Below are 6,474 nucleotides of genomic sequence, written 5' to 3'. Positions count from 1 at the left end.
ATTTAAAATTGTATTACAATTAATGAAAAATCCTCTATATATACACTGTATTTTATGGCATATAAAATCAACTTTTGTACGAAAACAAAAAAAACAGTAAAAACATTGCTCTGCATTTATATATGATCAATATGCTAAAGAATTCTCCAAATAGCCTTTAGTACACTATAGTTAACGTTTATCTAGCCTAAATATTTAATGAAAATATTATTAGTTAAACATATTATTATTACATTGATTTTAACCAGAATACAGTAAAAAAAAAATTTCAGGACTGACTGTTAAAGGCTCAAGATGAATTAAATGCACTAAATATTTCCAAGCTGAAATTAGGATGCATCTTATATACCATAAAATACGGTTTATAAAATGCATCCTGATTTCAGAATGAAATATTTAGGAAAAGTGTGTATAAGTGTAAATATATACCATATTTTATGGTATATATATTTATACATAATTACTTTTCTTGTATTGTATTTATACATAATACACTTTTCCTGTATTCTAACACACAAGTTTTAACCATTTTTACTTGTCCAAAGTAGAAATATGTCTTAGAATTGCCTGTATATTTTAAAATTTTCCATTCAATTTAAAACTTATAGTGCATCTTAGAATTGATGACATGATTTGAGAAAATATAGTATATATTAAATAAAACTAAATAATTTATATAAATTAATAAACAATAATTCATATGGGAATAATGAGATAGCTCATTCAGTTAAAATGCACACTAGTCTGAAATATTTGAATTTAATTCAAAGTTGAATCCTCAGAAAATTTTATGGACATTGGCCCAGATCTATCAGATCCACATCCTTTCCCACTGTAAACTTCCAAACCCATGATAGACATGAAGAAAGAACATGTTAATATCTGCATGGCAAACTTTAAAAAAGTATACAATTGTAAAGGATGGCAAAGAAAGTAAACTTGAATATTTCAGAATCAAACAAATTCAACAATATCTTTCTATATTATAACAAATGGGCAATGTCATTCATTTCTCATTCAGCTGTATTAAAGCCAATTTACTAGATAACGTGCCTATTAACACATGCAAATCTAATCACTTCTTTTCTTAAGAAATGAATTAAAAAATATATTACCTCTGATAAACATTCCATGTGATTCAAAGAAAGCGGTAATCCAGTTATTTCTAAAAATTTCAAATTTTTATTCTTGTAGATACAAGCTGATAAAGATTTAATCAACTTAGTCAATAATTCTGGTTTAAGGATTATTGGAAGTCCTTTTAACACACTATATTTTTCTAAGAAGAATCTGTAAATATTACAATCTGAAAACAGTAAAAGACAAAAATAAAAATAAAAAAATGATTATTTTACAGATTACTAAATTAAATTTTTTTTTTAAATCAAATTTAAGTAATTTACCACTAATATTTCCTGACATTTTTTTTAAATATTCACTATGCAGAACAATCCCTTCTAAACTTTCATTCATTTCAATGGCTTCGAGTAAAGGAGTCCACACGGACGAATCTAAAAGGTCAAGAGTGCAATGCAATCTTCCCTTATCAAGTTGTATTTTCTTCATGCATGTAGAAGGACACAATTTATAGTAGAAACACAGAGAAATGTAGTCATTTCGGAAGTCTTCACCCCTCGTGCATTTATTTTCGACATTAGACGGTGGAGTCATAACTTTTGTCTGTGTAAAAAAAAAAAAACAAATTCTTATTAAATACCTAAAAATTATATTTTTTTGTACGTAGAGATGAACCACGTGTTTTCAGTACACTCTACCGTCATTTCGACGCCATGTTTAAATGGAAACGAGCAAAACATGCAGCATGTCCTAGTTGATACAGAATTTAAATTTTTTTACATCGAATTTTAAGGATTATTTTAAACATAATGTACACTCTCTTAATGCAGATAAATTGGAAATGTTAGCATCAGGCCACACAATAAATAGTGATGTTTCTGTTTCCAACATGGCGTCGAAAAGATGGTAGAAATAGTTAACTGAAAAACAATAATTAGTTAATTTTTAAAATAATAAAAATTTTTGAATCTTTATTATGTACCTTTATGATACACAAACAAATGAAGTTAGCTTTATAATTTCACTAATATACATTATATTTTTAACTATTCACTCGCTTTTAATTCTATAACAGTTTAAAAAATAAAATAAATAAATTGGGAACAAGAATTAGTATGAATGAATTATAAACTTTTGTGTATGATTTTATAATATAATAATAATTAAATATTGTAATTGCTATAATAATGTAAACAAACAACCAACCTAATTTTCCGGCATGCGTTAATTTCAAATTTAAAAACGTAAACATCAGACAGCGCCCTCTTATGGTGAAAAACTGTCTCCATTTTAATTTAAAATATTTTTGAAATACAAATATAAGACTGGTGTTAGCAAGAAAACAGTACATATCTATGGGAATATAATGATTATAATAACTGAATTATGATTAAAATATGTGGAGTTTGAAGAAGTTTGCTAATTTATATAACATTTTCAATAAGCGCAGTCGTCGTATAACACGCCCCTGATGGAAAACGAACAAGCTTGAACCCCGAGATGTGTTCCCTGAGCAAAACAATATGTCAGAAGTGGGGTTCGAACCCACGCCCTCACTCGAGGACCAGAGCTTAAATCTGGCGCCTTAGACCACTCGGCCATTCTGACACGATTTTTAAAACACTTCGTTATCAAGTAGAAAAGTAATCATTATCGATATTGTCATTTTCGTTTTCGATTAAATTAGTTTAAACCCATGCAGAGGTGCGACGTCGTTAGAATAGAGGAACAACGCCTAGCGAGCGAGCGAAGATGCGTAATAAATGTTAATATTGGTAATGGCCTGGCGGTGTTTCCCATACTATCTTCACGTGTAGATTTAACTATAGACGTTTTTCTATAGAAATTCGTCGCGACCGCAATCTGCTCGACAAGTTCCTCATGCGTTCCATGGCAACCTACCATTAATTTAAAACTATCCACACCTCGTGTTTTTTAATACAGGTTAGAATTAATTTGGATATAATTGTGATTACATCTATGTGTAATTTTCTGAGGAGAGGATGCTTTATAATCCACAGTGCCGGGCGGATGGCCAAGGCGGCAGCCTACCGCTCTGGAGACCTGGGTTCGAATCCGAACGGGTCGAAAATTCCCCAGGAATTTTTCGGGGGGTTGGTTCGTTCGGATATTCCTGGCCTCGCCACCCGGCAGCCCCATTGTGGGCCTGGCCAAACCTATGGATTTTGCAAAAAGAGGCCCTTTTAGTGCCCACAGGGCGGAAAGAATAAATGATGGAACAAAGAAGGTATCAACGAGAGATGCTTCAAAAAGGATTAAGGATATTCGAAAACAGGCTCCAATTTACTTGTTTGCTAGGCAAAAGAAACATAGATAAATCCAGGGCAGCGATGTTTCTTATTTGTTTTCTTTCCTTGTTTATCTTACATTTTAAAAAGTAATATAGTGAAACTTACGTACAGAAATTCGTTCAAGACATCTGTAAATGAAAACTAACTAAAACTACATTTAACACACGTGAAAGACTGCAAAAGGACAATTAATATTAAGTAATTAAATAATTTGCAGTCATTATAAATAACACATTTTATAAGATTGTGCATTGTTGTGTCGTGTTTTTTAGTGTTAAACCTTTAAATGATAAGAATTATTAAATTAGTATCAATTATTTCGATTGAATTATAAGTTACAGAAAGAAACAATTCTGTTTCATTCGAGTTATTAGCAATTTCATAACATGTCAGTTTTGTCATTCTTATTATTTTTATTTGAGATTCGTCGATTGGCATAACATTTCTGTCTTTAATGAATCTTCCACAATAACTTTATTCGGATCAGATGCGGAACGTTCATTTGTCCATTTGATGATGGAAACGTAGAGAATAAAAGAATATATATCTAACCATTTTAAATCTGTAAGAAATGGTAGAGTTCAGAAAATCGAATCATCAGTTGAACAGGGTGACAAAATTAATATTAGATCAGTCAATTTCGAACGGTTGCTGAAGAATAGAGACAAACATTCGTTCCATAGATTGTTGCGAAGATTTTCAATGGTTATTTTCTCTAACGAATTAAAAACATTTACCGATTCATCTTTTAAATTGTTCTAGAAATATAAATAGCGTATATAAAATAGCTCGAGAAGGCGAATATTTTGACAGTAACGTCCAATCAAATAGATTTTCACGTATTGAAAATTGTTCACCTTCAGTACTCCCACGTGCTTCTCCGATAAACTTAATAGCTGAAAAATTCCTTCTTCAAATGTAAACCCTTTGTTACTTTTATCAATAGTCATCGACTTAAGTTGTGAAAGTTTCCTGTTCTTCAGTTGGAAAAAGAAATAAATTTGTTAGATATAATCGATTTCCGAAATTTTCTTCTACGTAAAGATATAACGTAGCCAATTCGTATTTTTCCCACATTTATCTGCGTTATTGGAAGAAATTCTAAGACGTACGAAAGTCCCTTTGGTATCACAACTGTGACGATTACTTTTGTTTGACATATTTGCGATGAGTTTTTTGTCGTTTGTCGGTTTGATGATACAAGAAACGAAGGCCTTCATATGTAGTGTAGCAAAATGATAACTCTAGACCAGTGTTTCCCAACTTTTTTGTGCTATGCCCCACCTAAGCTTTTCTAAAATTCTCATGCCCCCTAACATATACAGTGGCTATACCAGGCATGGCCAACATACGGCCTGTCTAATGAATTTATGTGGCCCGCGATTAATCTTCTAATATTAGCTGCTCAAGTCCGAATAGCTCGATAAAAAAAATTCTAATGCCTAAAAAATAAACAAAAAAAAAGGTCAACAACTCATTTTCAAATTGTCCCCTTAACAATCGAATTGCCCCCTTGTGGGGCGTGGGCCCCACGTTGGGAAACACTGCTCTAGACTTTCTAGCAGAGAACAATGTCTTCCAATAACTTCAATTACGGTGTATATATAATCACTGCACATTGTATTCTGAGCGTGGATAATGGGCGTAATGTTTTCCGAATTTTTTTATTCATGTGTCTAATAACTGAATAGAGACTGGTTTTCCATATAAGACCTTGGTGGAGCATCTTTTCCTCGGCAGACAAAACATATATATCGTTGCATTAAACTGTGAATCCAATACTAATTTATTTCATTAGATGATTTATTTAAAAACTCTTACTTTAAAGGTTAAACTCATCGAGTCACTAGTCTCTATACAGAAACGAGATAACAGGGTGCAATTTAGAAGCTAACCTCAACTTAACACTCAGTAGCGAGAAAGTCATGCCTACTTATTGGTTAGTGTTGTTTTTTAATTGCTATTTATTCTCTTGACGGATCCTTGGTGATAAGCATAGATTTCGTTGAAAAGAACTAATCACACAGGGAACACACCAGTAATTGATTATGCCAATTACTGGTGTGTTCCCTGTGTGATTAATTCTCTTCAGCAAAATTTTTATATTTTGACTTAATATAAAACGTTTAAATTTATATAGCTCGATAAAATGGTGGCCCAGAAGTCGGTTGACTCTTGTAAAGAACAAATCGTAATTGATTAATTAACTAAAAATTATTCGAGAATGTATTGTATTTTAAACTATATATGCATTTTTTTATCCATTATTTGTTTTGTTTGGTTGTGGAACGAATAATTTAGCTAACAGAAAAGACACATCTGGCAGATGTGTGTGTAAACGCGACACCGGGATTGTTTATCAACCAACGTTATAAAGGAATTTCCCCTATTTTTCCGATTTTAGGGGACCCCTTTCTAAATAATCTATAGGGGAAAGTGGTGCAAGATGGGGCTATGGAGTAAGACGGGGACGTCTGTTTTCGTGGTTAACGGGCTTTCATCTAGCTGTTATTTGGGAAATTAAATGTCAACCTCAAAAAGGATCACGAGACGAGAGAACGTCCGAATCGCTCTCTTTGTTTGGAAGTAAGACAATTTTCCACGTTTCATCAATACTTCATTTAATTTTAAGCCCGCTACAAAGTTTCTACAAAGTAAGCATCGTTGCGAACTTTTACATTACCTTTTGGATGAAGATATTATGGTATTCGAAGTAACCTTTAAGACTGAAATTGTTTAGTTTTGTGATAAAGTTAACCCGTGTTTGCAGTCAGTACGAAAAGTTCAAGTTGGGCAAGATGGTGAGGGCATGACGGGGTACCCCATCTTGCCCAAATTTGGCCACGAATTCTGCCGCTGGCTAGAGGCACCGCAATATAGCGCAGCGAACTAGTTTTAAATTCGTTGTCATCGATAATTTTATATAATTTTTTAGAATATATAAAATAATAAGTTTAAAAATGATCTTTTTATAGAAAATGAAATATTTCACTTTTAAAACATATCTAACTGTAATAAATTTATACAGTACAGTATATATAGTACAGTTGTCCCTCTATAGTCCAACGTTTTTTAATCCGACATG

The 6,474-nt window shown here is 32.1% G+C and overlaps 1 long non-coding RNA gene and 1 other non-coding gene across 3 annotated transcripts; both read right to left on the bottom strand.

The window, feature by feature from the left end:
- Positions 1-854: 854 nt before the first annotated feature.
- LOC111633857 lies at positions 855-2,351 on the bottom strand. Of its 2 annotated transcripts, none has more exons than XR_002758117.1 (3): positions 2,284-2,351; positions 1,404-1,680; positions 855-1,306 (listed from the first exon to the last, which is right to left on the bottom strand). It is a non-coding gene; the product is annotated as an uncharacterized LOC111633857 (long non-coding RNA). The 2 variants fall into 2 exon arrangements; XR_002758118.1 differs by lacking the exon at positions 2,284-2,351 and adding an exon at positions 2,060-2,144.
- A 250-nt stretch (positions 2,352-2,601) lies between these two features.
- Positions 2,602-2,685, bottom strand: Trnal-uaa. Its single transcript has one exon. It is a non-coding gene; the product is annotated as a tRNA-Leu (tRNA).
- Between the last annotated feature and the right edge of the window lie 3,789 nt (positions 2,686-6,474).

This window comes from Centruroides sculpturatus, unplaced genomic scaffold (genome assembly GCF_000671375.1).
Source record: "Centruroides sculpturatus isolate CEXI.00-Female unplaced genomic scaffold, Cexi_2.0 scaffold804, whole genome shotgun sequence".
Lineage (NCBI taxonomy): Eukaryota > Metazoa > Arthropoda > Arachnida > Scorpiones > Buthidae > Centruroides > Centruroides sculpturatus.
This window is presented reverse-complemented; position numbering and strand designations above follow the sequence as displayed.